The 13,631-nt window shown below is 37.7% G+C and overlaps 1 protein-coding gene across 1 annotated transcript in view; it reads left to right on the forward strand.

Moving 5' to 3' along the window:
- Positions 1-13,631, forward strand: part of NHSL1 (NHS like 1) — a 94,762-nt gene that overhangs the window by 60,804 nt on the left and 20,327 nt on the right. The window lies entirely within an intron of this gene.

A 13,631-nucleotide genomic window follows, 5' to 3' on the forward strand; every position in this document is an offset into this window, starting at 1 on the left:
TGAGCCATACAGAAATCTTGGAGAATATTCCAGCCATCAGTGCAATAAATATTTCTTAAGGATATATGCTATATAGCAGATACTGCAACATGCAGAGATTAATAAGGTATCTGGACTTGCCTCAAGGAACTTACAGGTCTCGGATAGGGAGAACTAACCAGAATAAAAGTTTTATATATATTACTTGCTACAGTAACTATTTGTCATATAGTAACATGTGAAAGAGGAATTCTTCTGGCTCAGGCAGTTGGAAATGGAGAGGGTTTAGGAGAAGATAGGATATATAAGAAGGAGAATTACAAGGCTATTGCAAGAGGCAAGGCATACTAAGGACCTGGACCAAAAGAGTGGCTGTACAGTTGGTAAGAAAAGCGGGGAGAAATTAAGAGATACAGTTAAGAGATGGTGGCATTCTAGGAGTTAGACGACAAATTTTGAGTCAGCTCTGCCATTTGCTATGTTTCTTTGGATGTATCACTTGGCCCTTCAAGGAATTCATTTCCTTATCTAGAAAGGGGGAGTGGAATAAAATTTCTCTCTGAGTTCTTTTTGAATAGGCTCTTTATTCATTTACTCAATAAATATTTATTGAGCATCTCCACTATGCCAAGCATTGTTGTAGGTCCTGAGGACCCATCAAGTGAAAATGACAAGTCCCTGCCATCCGAGGGAAAAGGATAGTAAACAAACAAGTATAACACCAAGTGGTAATGAACATTTTGAAGAAAAATAAAACAATGGTAAGGAGAGTTACAGTGACAGGGCTGTTATTTTAGATTGATTTTTTTAAGAGGCCCCTCTGAGGGTGCCATTAGGGCAGACTTCAGGATGAAGTGTAGGAAGCCACACATGAATATCTTTGGAGGAATTTTCTAGGAAGAAGAGATCTTACGCAAAGGCCTAGAGAGAGTGATATGGTTATTCTGTGGGAGGTATAGCCAAGGACCTGAGTGGCAAGCAGTAGACAAGGGGAAGAGAAGTGATAATGACTTTTGGGCAATAACTAAGGGCCAAATCACAAAGGACCTAATCATCCACAGTAAAGACTTTGGATTTGTCATTCCTGGGTGAGATGGAGAGACACTGGCAGAACTAAGGTGGGAAGTAACATGATCTGGTTTACTATTTAATGCAATTTGGCCACTGTATGGAGACAAGACCATAGAGGGTTGAAAATGGAAGCAGACGCACGTCTACAGGCTATGGCAGTAATCCAGGCAAGACAGAGGTGGTGGGGGCTGGAACCAAAGGGTCAGTGGTGGAGAGTCGAAGTTTATTTTGAAAGTAGATCCTGCAAAATTTACTGAAGTTGTGAGAAGATAAGTCAAGGATGATTTCATCTATCTGTCCAGCTTAATCTCTCTAGAATCCCATTACAAAAATTATTTGACCCCATGTGAAATTCTTATTCATTGACCCTACCTCCTGCATGCCGTCAGGCATTCTTCCCTAGCTTATGTGGCGTGGCCTACCTTTATAGTCCCTTCTCTGCACACACATTCCTCTGCTCGCCTCTCTCTCCTGTCAGTTTCCTAGAGAAATCCCAGCATCAGTTTGATCCAACTCTCCCCCTGCTCTGCATTAAAGCCTTACAAACTAAACAAGGCCAGAGAAAAACCCAAGGTTGTGTTAGCTAGTCTCACTAGAAATGTAGGACCTCGAACCTAAGGTGCTGCCCAGCAATCCTGTATTTACTCATCAATTTACTCTTCCACTCTCTCAAATTATATTTTCTACCTTCTTCTGAAATCTTCAAACGATACTTTCTTTGCTTCAATCTCAGATACTGTCTTTGATACTCATTACGCTAGGGGTGAGAGGAAACAGTAAGGCCTATTCTTTCACACCCAAACCTATTAAATTGCTCGCATCTGTTTCTACCAGCTACTCATTCCTTCCTGCCATTACAATGGATGAACGGTTCTTGCTTCTTTTCTGCCCTTTTGCCTGGCACATAGTAGGCCCTTGATGTTTTTACAATGGAATGATTAAGGCCATCGAGGACTTCACACCTGTGATTTACCCCCTCTCTCTTCTGCTTTATCAGTCCTCTCTCTTTATTGCGTCATAATCATCATTATATAAACATGCCATATTTTCTTTCATCTTAAAGAAACCCTCCTTTGACATTTCACCCCTCTCCAAATTCTGCCACATTTTTCAGCTTTTCTTCATAATAGAACTTCTCCAAAGAACTGTCTAGACTTGTTGTAACACTGCCTTTCCTCACAGTCTCCTTTGAACCCCCTTCAAACAAACTTTTATCCCCAGCATGATACTGAAACTGCTCTTGTTAAGTCTATCCATCACTTCTACCTTGCCAAATCTAATAGTTAATTCTCAGGACTCCTCTTAACCTCTCAGCAGCATTTGCTATAGTTTATTGTTCTGTTTTGCTTAAAATACTTTTTTAATTTGTGTTTCATAAGGCCACACACTCCTGATTTTCCTTGTCCCTTGCCGGCTACTCATTTGCTTCTTGGTCATTTGCTGGATGCTCTTCCGTATATCAGACATTGTTATAACATTGCGCATCTGGAACAGACTCACTCCTTGGGTGATTTCATTGAATCCTATGCTTTTAAATTCCATATCCGAAGTTTTCTAAATTTCTCTCTTTAGTCTAGACTCATGCATTTATCTGCTTACTAGCTATCTCTACTTAATGTCTGACAGGTATCTTAAAGTTATACAAACCCAAATAGGTGACTGTCCCTCTTCCAAAACAATTTTTCTTTTTATAGTTTTACCCACAACTTCAGTAAACAATAGTAAACCACAACTTCATTCCAGCAGATGCTTAAGTAAAAATCGTTGGGTTAATTCTTGGTTCTTTTCTTTTTCTCTTACCTTCAGCAAATTCCATAGGATTACCAATTATCGAACCACTTCTAAAACCTCAGTTCAGACAGTACATAATGATGAAGTCCAGGGTATGTCCCTGAGAGTGGGTGGCTGAGGCACGTCGGAGGTGAGGTTGAGAAGGGCCAGAGCAGCTCAGTGGTTATTGAGGTAACCAAGGATTCTAACAGGAGTAGCAGTGGAGCGAAGCTGAGGCGGAGTCACAGAGGGACAATGCTAAGTGAAGGAGTTAGTTTTTATTGCACAGCTAACAGGAAGTCAGTAACACATTTTTTAAGTACAGGATTTAAGATCAGGAATAAAAATTATATATATCATCTTATGTTAGATGGAGATATTTAGATAATATTGAAACTGATTTTCTAATTTATGTAATATATCAAACTTGACTAGAACTCCTAGAGAGGGAAAATTTTTTTCTATTTAAACAGAGAAATTTCTATAAACAATCACACCAAATTTACAAAAAAGTGGTAATTCTGCGAGGTGATGTATGTAGTAAATAACTTTGTTGTGGTAATCATGTCACAATGTATACATCAAATCATCACATTGTTCACCTTAAATGTACACAATGTTATATGTCAATTATATCTCAATGAAGCTGGGGAAAAAAAGTGAAACAGTAAAAAAAAAAAAAAAGAAATTGAGCCAAATTGAAGAAAACATCAAGCCCAGATGGTTTCACCAAGAGTTCTACTAAAATTTTTAAAGAGTAGGTTAATTCAGTGCTTAACTCCCAGAGCAAAAACAAAGAAGGAAAAGGTGTGATTTCTTTTTTAATAGTTTAACATTGCTGCCAAAACCTGACAAGACTGCACGAAACAGAAGATCAACTGGCAAATCTCACTCATGAATATTGGCATTAGAAGTCAAAAATAAAGTGCTAGGAAACATAAATCTAGCAGCTCATTACCAGACAAATTCTCCAAATCCACCTGGACTTAGTCCAATAGTAATGGTCAGTATTAGGTAATCCAATCATGCTATATTATTTTTGAGGAGCAAAATCAGTTCAAACCATAAATATCAGCAAGATAGTTAATATAATTTAACAGCCATTCTTGATAATAACACTCAATAATATAGGAACAAGTGGATACTCAGAACTTGACAAAATTTGCCTTGTCACCAAATCCAACATAATTTTTAATGGGCCATTCTCATTAGAATAAAGCATAATACAAAGACGTTCACTGTTACTACATTATATGGAAAGACTAGCCAGCACAGATAGAAAAGCTGTAGAATAAGACGTTCAAAAATAGAAAAGACTGAGTCTACGGCCATGCCATCCTGAACAAGCCCGATCCCATCTGATCTCGGAAGCTAAGCAGGGATGGGAGATCACCTAGGAAGACCAGGTGCTGTAGGTGTAAAAAAATAAGGGATTGTAAGCTAACAAGGTCCTTGCAGTCTGTGAGGCCAACCAAGGGTTGCCTAGTTGCCTAGCCTAAAAAAAAAAAATTAAAAAAAAATAGGAAAGACTGAACTTATCATTTTTTATACGTGGTAAGTATATACTTGGTAAGTCCAAGAAAATAAAAATTTAAAACTATCAATAGTGGAATTTAATGACATAAGGTATGAAATTAATATATAGAAATCAATAATTTTCATTTTTACAAAGGCAAGTTAGAAGCTATAATAGAAAAAAATCTGTTTAAAATATCTAAAGTTGACAGAGTAGAGGTATATTTAATAAGGAAAGTATAAGGTATATATGAAAAACATTTTAAATACTATAGAAGAACACAAGTAAGATTTGAATAAGTCAAAAAAATGTGCTCTTAGGTTAGAGGACTCAACATCAAAAAGCTGTCAATGCTGCCCAAGTTAATTTATAAAATTAACACAATACCAATAAAACAAGTAGTTGCTTAGTTTTGCTGTGGTGTGGAGTTGTTTGGGGGGGAGCGAGGAGGGGAGAGGAGTGGAGGAGCTGGGTCCGAGGTCCGTAACTGGGCAGGTTGTGCGGTGAGGAGCAGGGAGGAAGACGAACCGGCCAGGCCCTGAAACAGAGAAAGTCAGGGATTACTACAGTGTGGCACCTGACGTACAGACGAGGGGGACCGGCTATTAAAAACACTACATGTGAAGTCCAGAAATAGACCAAAACCTTCGTGGGATTTAGTGTATGATCAAGTTGGCATTTGAAATCAGATGGGAATCCGGTAACTGTAATGGGACTCCATGCCGGCCGTTCATGGTCTCCATGTCAAGACTGGGACCCGTCGCTGCAATTCATGTTCTTAAAAGTCACTCTAACAGTTGGGGTCACTCTAAATACAGAGTATGCAGAAGTCAGGTTAGAGGGAAATTTCTACTGGGAAAACCCTTTTCTTTGTGTTTCCTAAGGCTGGGGGAATGGGGGAATGGTGAGGAGAGTAGTGGACTATATAGAAGGGACAAGTGAGTTAAATGCTTAGGCGACAAATGCTCTGAAATCGAAAGAGGTATTTAGAATGAAAAGCATCTAATTTGCATTCAACAAATATTAAATATCTGTTACGTGCTTAGGATAGAAGCACTGTCCTAAAATGAGAGTTGCTACTAAGGCAAAGGTTAAGGACATGAATGAGAATCAAGAACCTAGGGGACATCTGTTCCTGGTTATTTATTCTGGATAATTATTCTAGAATTATTATGCAAATCATGAGAAACATTTACCAAGTAAGACTCAAGTTTATAGTATGAAGAAAGGTATTTTGCTAATGATATTCACACATATCTTTTAAAGTGGTAGAGTGGCAAGAAAAAAATTTGTTGGAAATATTTCCAACTATATGTGTTATGTATATCATCTAAATATTAAGCATGCTGCACGAGAAATGCTGTCTGCAAAGGGATTTAGAAACTCCTCAGAATACTTTTTATTCATCTGTGAAACCAAAGAATAAGTCATTGAAATTTTCAGTGTGTACCAGGTACTACCAAGAGATTATTCAGGTATTTGAAGGAAGCTCAGTTGTAGATGCCAGCGTACTTCCTGTGAGTTGATAGGGCATTTCCGTAACTGCCATTGTTGGAAGTTATGTTTGATGATATTTTCACTAAGTCATGGAAACATTCATAGAGGCCTCATTGTTTCAGCAGAAAGGATGTCAATCATGAGTTACTCAATCTCTTGTATAAAATTCATCCTCAAACAGACAAATGAGATGGGATTATGGCAATAAACGGTTGGCTTTAATGGTATTGCTGGAAACTGAAATTTACTTTTCTATTTCCTGTTCTTTGAACTGTCATCTTGAGTTCTGTTTTAGTCTTCATTGATAAGAGATATTTAAATCAAAGAAGGACTTTGAAGAAGACAAAAGGACAGTGGCCTTGCTCTGTAACTACAAATATCAGAGGCTTATATATAACATGACGCTTGAAAGCACCGGTTTGGGGCCGCTTTTCCACCTGTTGATGCTGGGTGGCTTTAGGTAAATTGCTTCCCTCTGTGAGCTTCAGTTTCCTCAACTATAAAGAGTGAGAAAGCACATGTTCTGGTTTGATCAGGACGATGCTGTTTTACAGCTGTTATCCTGGTAATTATTAATAGTACCCCCTGCACTTTCCAAGGCATACCGGTTTTGATAATAAATCACATGACTCAACCTTACCTACTTTGGAGGGATGTTGTGATATTGAAGCGAATTAATGTCTGTAAAGTTCTTAGCATCGTGCCTGGCACATAGTATATGTTCAAGTGATGATGATTAGTATTATTAAACTGCTTAGTGTTTCAAACCAGACTTCAAGGAAAATGACTTAATGGATGTCTGTTTTTATGAAATTTGGCTACTCTCCCAATCTTTCTAAGTCTTTTGTTCCACCCACATAGAATTTCTTGCCTAAAGTAAAGCAATGAATTTGAGAGGTTTCAGCAACTATTAAAAAATTTCTGATTGTCATATCTTCACAGGTTACCTATATGTTGAACTGCCAGCAATTATACTAGTACTAACTTTGTAATAATAGTAGAACACTTTGGAATATTTTCAGAACTTTTTCACAAATTATATCTCATTTTCCAGGAGAACTCTATGAAATAGGTATGTTAATAATTATTACTGTCATTTTAATGACCTGGAAACTGAGACTCAAAATTATGGAATAGCTCTCCCAAGATCACAGAACTAGAATGCATCAGGGAGGACGTGGACTTCTCACTTTGTTTTTCATTTTTTTTCATTGCAACAAAGGGTGAGATTACTAATTTACCCAAATTCCTTCTCCTTATGCCTGCTTCTGTCATTTTTCACTCCATCTTTGACTTGTCTGGTATTCATTCATTAATGATAATTTTTCAAAAGCCATTTAAGCATTGTTTGGTCTCAGTATTATAGACACAGTACCTAGTGTAGGGTAGCCAGCCAATGGTCTAGAAGACATTTATGATGACTCTAGATGCAATCTTTTGTTACTCAGTCTCTCCATTTGAGTAATTTCAGGACACAGTGGAAACACAGAGGAGCCAAAACTGCTCTGCAGTTTGTAGCACCTTGTCATTCTGTACCATTGCAGGCAAGGATCAGAAGATTGAGGTCTGTCATTTCCAGGCCGTTATGCGTTCAAACCAGTGAGGGTGCCTCTAGTAACTTGTTCCAGTTTTTCTTGTTGCAAACATCCTGTTACACTGGAATAAGTCTCCATTTATGTCTGCCTTTCCTTCTAAATAGGGGGACAGCTTTCTGGTCTTGTCGATCTCTGAATTCTCAACATATAGCCAAGCACTTGGCACATAGAAAAGCTCAAGAGCCAGAGGCTGGGCTCAGTGCTGGATGTGAATCTATTTAATACTTATTGCAGCCATGCCAGGTAGCTTGGGTTGTGCCCATATCACAGATGAGGAAACCATTTCTTAGATTACATCACTTGTTTAATATCACATAGCTTTTATATACTAAAACAGAGGTCTTTCTCTGTTTTAAAACAGTGTTTTTGAGGTATAATTTACATAAAACATGTATTTAAATTATACAATTTAATAACTTTTGGCCTATGTATAGACACAAGAAGATCTCATAACCACAATCGAGATAGTGAACATATCCATCACCCCTGAAAATGAACCAGGATTTAAATCCAGAGCTGATTCCAGAGCTCTTGTTTTCCCTCCAACAATTAGTGTATGGGAATCGAGCCCTAGCTATAGCCCTTTCCTCTTGACTGCTCTCTAATGAGGGTTTTAAATTGTCAAGATAATATAAAGAACATCTTTCACAACACAATTTTCCATCAGTAAAAGAATGAATAAATAAATGTGGTATTGCAATGGAATGAATACCCCAGTGAAATCAATGAATTACACTCTCACATAACAACATGGATGTGTCGTAGAAACATAACAGGTAAATAAGTAAATAACGCTACAGAGATAATCCCATTTTTATGAAAGCCAGAGCAAATCTAAATGTGTAATTTAGGCATATTTATATACACACAAAAGTAAGAATGATTAACACACAATTCAAGAGAGGGGTTACTTCTGAGAGAAGCAGGGAGGAGCATGGAGGTAGATGCATTATTGGTAATATTTTAAGCGTGGGTTTGGTAATGAGTTCTTAAATATTCATTATGTTATGTTACATACTTTGTATCTTTGATTTAATCTAATCAAAGGATCATTAAAAACAAGAAATTACTCTGTTAGTATAAACATGTACGCTCTAATGAACTATTTTCATTATTTTGAGGAAAAGATTACTTAATATGGGATAGTTTAAATCCAAACTACTTTAATTCAGTATGTGGTGAAAAAAAAAAAGGTTAGAGCCCTTGGTAAAGGGTCTAGGTTTGTGGTGAAGGGACTAATATACTGAATAAGAGAAAAGGAACAATTAGTTATTTAATAATGTGGATGAAAACATGTTATTGTGAAACACATTATTGCATGAAAACCACATCCTGGTCATAATCATGGAGTTGCTGGTTGGGCCATAAACTATGTTTTTGTATGGATCCATTTCCACCATTCCTGGTTTTCTTTGTTGTTGTGTCTGGCAGGGTAGGGGGGTGAGGAGGGAGATAGGAGAGTACAAATTAGGTCAGGATGTCTCATGTCTAAGTATATTGAAGGTAAAAGCAGCATATAGCCAAAAAAGTGCAATAATTTTGACACCTTATAAAGCTATCTAAAATATTAACCATGAGTCAACCCCAAAGAGATTTAATTCTGGGGGGAAGTAGCACCAAAGACTGGATAAGTGTCCTGCAGAAAGGACTAGAATATATGTTGGTATCCTCTTAAATAATGCTGCGTGTAGTTTCATCTGTTCTACCTCTTTTTATGTAATACTTGCTAAATGAATGCTAAGTTTAATTCTAGTTATAATTACATTTTCTAATTTTTAAAAGCATAGCAGATTTAAAAAGAAAAATGAGCCTGGGGTAATCTGTATTTCACAGTTAAGTCCACTTTTTGGTAACTTGGCCATTTGCCAAAGAGACCATATTTCAGGCTCTACTATTCATCTGGCAGGAGCTTGTCTGATTTCCAGACAGGATCTAGTAGTCTCTGAAATGCGGGTCTTAACAGCATCCAAAATCTACAAAACAACCACTGGCATGACAGGTGATCTTCCTTTCTAAATTAAGTAATTCAACACGAGGAACTGTGGTTTAAGTTTCATTTGTGACTCTGCATTCCCTCCAGGACCAGACTGTGGGCTCTTGATGAACATTATTGACCAATTAACAGGTTTAAGAACTGCATTTATGTTCTGCGAGCAAGGCAAATTTAAACTCAATGTTTGAAAGATACTTCACCTTGTACTGAGGGATTCCATTAACATGAGCATGTCCGTGGTATTGGAGGTATGCTGTTCTCAGCACAGGGAGCTAGAGTTGCTCAAATCCTATAGGTAGTGAATGACGGAACCGGGATGTTGGTATTTACTGTTTTTTACTCCACAATGTAGTATTTCACCCACTACACTACAGTGCTGGCTTTTATAGATTTTCAAAAAAGTTTTGTTCATATTTAGACGTGTAAATGGAGATTTTATTTTTAGATCAGAAAACCTGGTAATCGGTTGCAAATATTGACAAGTTGTTATTTTACACTGTTTAACAGAGAGACTTTGGAGGCAGATCTGAGTTCTAATTCCAGTCACTTACTTGTGAACTTTCCAAAAGTAAAGTTACTTTACTCCATTTCTTTATTTATAAAATGAAGTGAAATGCTGTGAAAATGAAAGGAGGTATCAATTCCTATAAAGTCTGTAACCCACCCAGGGCAAGGCATATAGAAATCAATTAATAGATGGTAACCTCCTTTTTAGCTAAAATTCTGAAATAGCTCTCTAAACAATTCTGATTTAAAGTCTCCTGAAACTCACATTTTTCTGAGAGAGACAACTAAGATAACTAACTGAAAAATATGTGTATTAGTGATACGTACTAAAGAGAAAATAGAAAGCAGAGGATTGTAAAATATTGGAAAAGAGTTGAAATTTTAGGTAGGGTGAGACCTCAAAAACAGGTAAGACCTCAAAAAGAAGAGGAGTCAACTCAATACCTGAAGAATAAGAAGGTTCTACCTGTGTGGATGTCTAAGGGAAGAGCATTTCAGGAGATGGGAGCAGCAGTTGCAAAGGCCCTGAGGCAGGAGTGTGCCTGATATGCTTAAGGAACTGTGTGGAGGATGGTCTGGCTGGGGTAGAATAAATAAGGGATAGAATAGTAGGAGACGAGGTCTTTGGGCCACTTCATAGAGCATGTAGAGTTTTGTAGGTCATAGTAAGAATGTTGGAAATGTCAGGGGCGTTGAGCAGAAGAGCAACATGATCTTACTTACATTTTAAAAGGATCTCTCTGGCTACTGAATTGAGAAATATACAGTTGGAGGGGAAGGAGGAGTAAGGGAAGGTAGTCGAAAGGGCAGAAGCATGGAGACCAGTTGAGAGGCTTATGTAATAATCCACAGCATTACAATACCTATCTTAATGGAGTAAGTATAATGTATTCTGCCATTGAGATGCAGGATTTTTTTCCCTGCGCACCTGCTGTATTTATAAATACTAGGCGGGATGGGAGTCAGATCATTCTGGAAATCATACCATCCTGGGTTTTTTATTTTTCTTTAGTAGATTGTGGCACTATATAAAAGTCACTTTGCATATGACTTTATATGTGTCCTGCTTGTCCGGGAAATTTTCTTTCAAATGAAGGGAGTACTTTATAAAATAGATGATCTTTGTCAGTTGTCATACTGGAGCTGTCCCTGGTGATCACCCCATGGCAACGAGGCTAACTGAGGTACTGTTCCATTGAGGTACTGTTATCGATTCTGATAACTAAAAGAAAAGTAGGTTACTAGGGCTGACGAGCACCATTGAGACGCATGAAAACCACAGAACAGTGCTTCTCCCTCTCCCTCTGCAGACGTCACATGGAAAAGGGAACCCTCTCTGCAGGATGTCACCGTGCTACTTATTCTTTTAAACCTTTTTGGTTAAGATTTGCTTCTTATGATCTTTGAAATTTGTGCTATATTTCAAGGTTGCCTGAAAAATTATTTCTGTGTGAATATATCAGAAAATTTGAGTGACCTTTTAATTTACTAGATTAAGATTCAACCTCAAATATGTGATCTTTACACAGATTGTCATGAAATTCTCAAATAAAATTTTTAATTTATATGTGTAAGTATCTGCATGTAAGGGTAGAGTTTATGTTTTCCTGAGGTAAAAAACTAGATTATCATTTTACATGTTTTATGTATTAATACTGTAAAGTCTAAAATACTAATACAAGATGTCTATAATTAGATGTCTAATTTTATGATTTATATTTTTGTTTCCACAATACCTTTGTTACTGTCAGTCTCCTTGCAACAAAAGAAAAAAGTAGGAACTTGTCAATTCATGATTTTGCTTTTGTAAAGGCGCATATATGTGGCCACTACCTCCATGGCCATGATATTTAACAGTCAAAGATATACAGCTATTATTTCATTATGTCCTAACAGTGGGATATGGAAGGTAGGCAGGATAGCTCCATTTTACAGCAAAGGACGTCAACATTGAGGAACACCCTCAAAGTCACTTGAGCGTAAGGCAGTGATCTCCAGCCTTTTTGGCACCAGGGACCGGTGCTCCTATGAGAATCTAATGCCTGATTGATTATCTGAGGTGGAGCTGAAGCAGTGATGCTAGCGCTAGGAAACTATTAGCACTGAGGAGCGGCTGCAAATACAGATGAAGCTTTGCTGGCTAGCCTGCCACTCACCTCCTGCTGAGCAGCCCAGATCCTAACAGGCCACAGACTGGCACTGGGTCCGTGGCCTAGGGGTTAGGGACCGCAGCTGTAAGGTATAAATAGACTCGGGTCTTTGGATTCTGGGCCTAGGAACTTATTCCCAACACCAGACCATTTTCATCTGCTCTGTGTAGTCTTTTTTAGATTTGTGCAGTGCTAGCAGTTGTAGAATAAATACAGATATTTTGCAAGAAGATTAATTCAGTAGCAGTAAATAGTGATGACGGTGTTCTTCTAAGTAAACTTTCCAACTGATGGGCTTCTTACAGAAAGAGCGCAAGTAGTTGAAACATAGCTCTATCATTTTTGAAATGTTCCTTGACGTCCTTTTAGAAACTTGCATTAAATCCAGAAAGGCATCAACACATGCTTTTAAAAATAGATAAATCCTCACGAATGGAATGTTGAGTGAAAGAAGCGAGTCGAAGAAGAGAACTACGTCCCTTTATAGAAAGTTCCAGTACAGGCAAACAAAGCTGTGGTGTTAGAAGTGAGGATAGCAGTTCCCTTGTTTTGGGGAGCATGGTGGAGTGTTGAATTGACCTGGGTCCTATTTATAGAGGTATTTCTTTGGAAGGGTTTATTGACTTTTTTGTTCTTAAGTTAAACTCTTAAATAAATATTTTCAAAGGTGGTAGTTAGTTTAAATGCTTTCAACTTGAGCAGTTCTTATATACATTTTTTTTCTGATTATAAGCTGCCATTTCCCAGCAAAAGTCAATTACCTTTTTTTTGTTCCTGAGCACATTGCATTTGGGGTTGAGGGGGAGGGAGGCAGTTCTTGGAGCCTCTTTGTCACAGAACCAGTTGCCATGGTAAAGTCCATCATAAGATGCTTACCAAAATGACTTTCTTGCTTACACTTTTTAAGATGTTATGGGAAGAAGGGCATTAAAGAAGGCTCCCCAGGTAGGATGTTAATCTGTATCAAAACAGACACCACTAGAAATGTTTTCATGGAATTCTGATAAGGCTTAGAGCAGAGCTTTAGTCAGCTTCTTATAATTTAACAATTTTCACACTGATTTTTTTCCATATCAATGGATTCAGAAGAGCACAAATAGTTGAACAATAGCTCTATCATTTTTGAAATGTTCCTTGAGGTCAGAGTCCAAAGGAAATGAGGTTGAGGCTAGAAATTACTTTGAGCAAAACTAAATTTTAATAAAAATGGAAACTGTTGGTCACAGCCATGATGTTTCTCTGGGCCTCTAATGTTAAACTAAATCCATAAGCTTTCTGGCCACAGTAGACAGGAAGAACTTAAAAGACTCTGTGGGTCAGCAAAAGCTTTTGCAGTCTGGGGCGTTAGAGACTCAGGCCTATGGGAATCATTATATTTTGGGTCACGCTCACGATGATGAACAGTTTTCTTGCAAAGCATTGCTTCTGTTCCTAAATGTGACCAGTGTGTGTGTGTTTGTTTGTTTGTTTGTTTGTTTTGGGGGGCTTGTTTCAAATCACTTTAAATTGAAAGAAAGGAAGGAGGAAAGGAGGAAATTTTAAATGCTTCTGTC

Source organism: Pteropus alecto, unplaced genomic scaffold (assembly GCF_000325575.1).
Source record: "Pteropus alecto unplaced genomic scaffold, ASM32557v1 scaffold185, whole genome shotgun sequence".
Classification (NCBI taxonomy): Eukaryota; Metazoa; Chordata; class Mammalia; order Chiroptera; family Pteropodidae; genus Pteropus; species Pteropus alecto.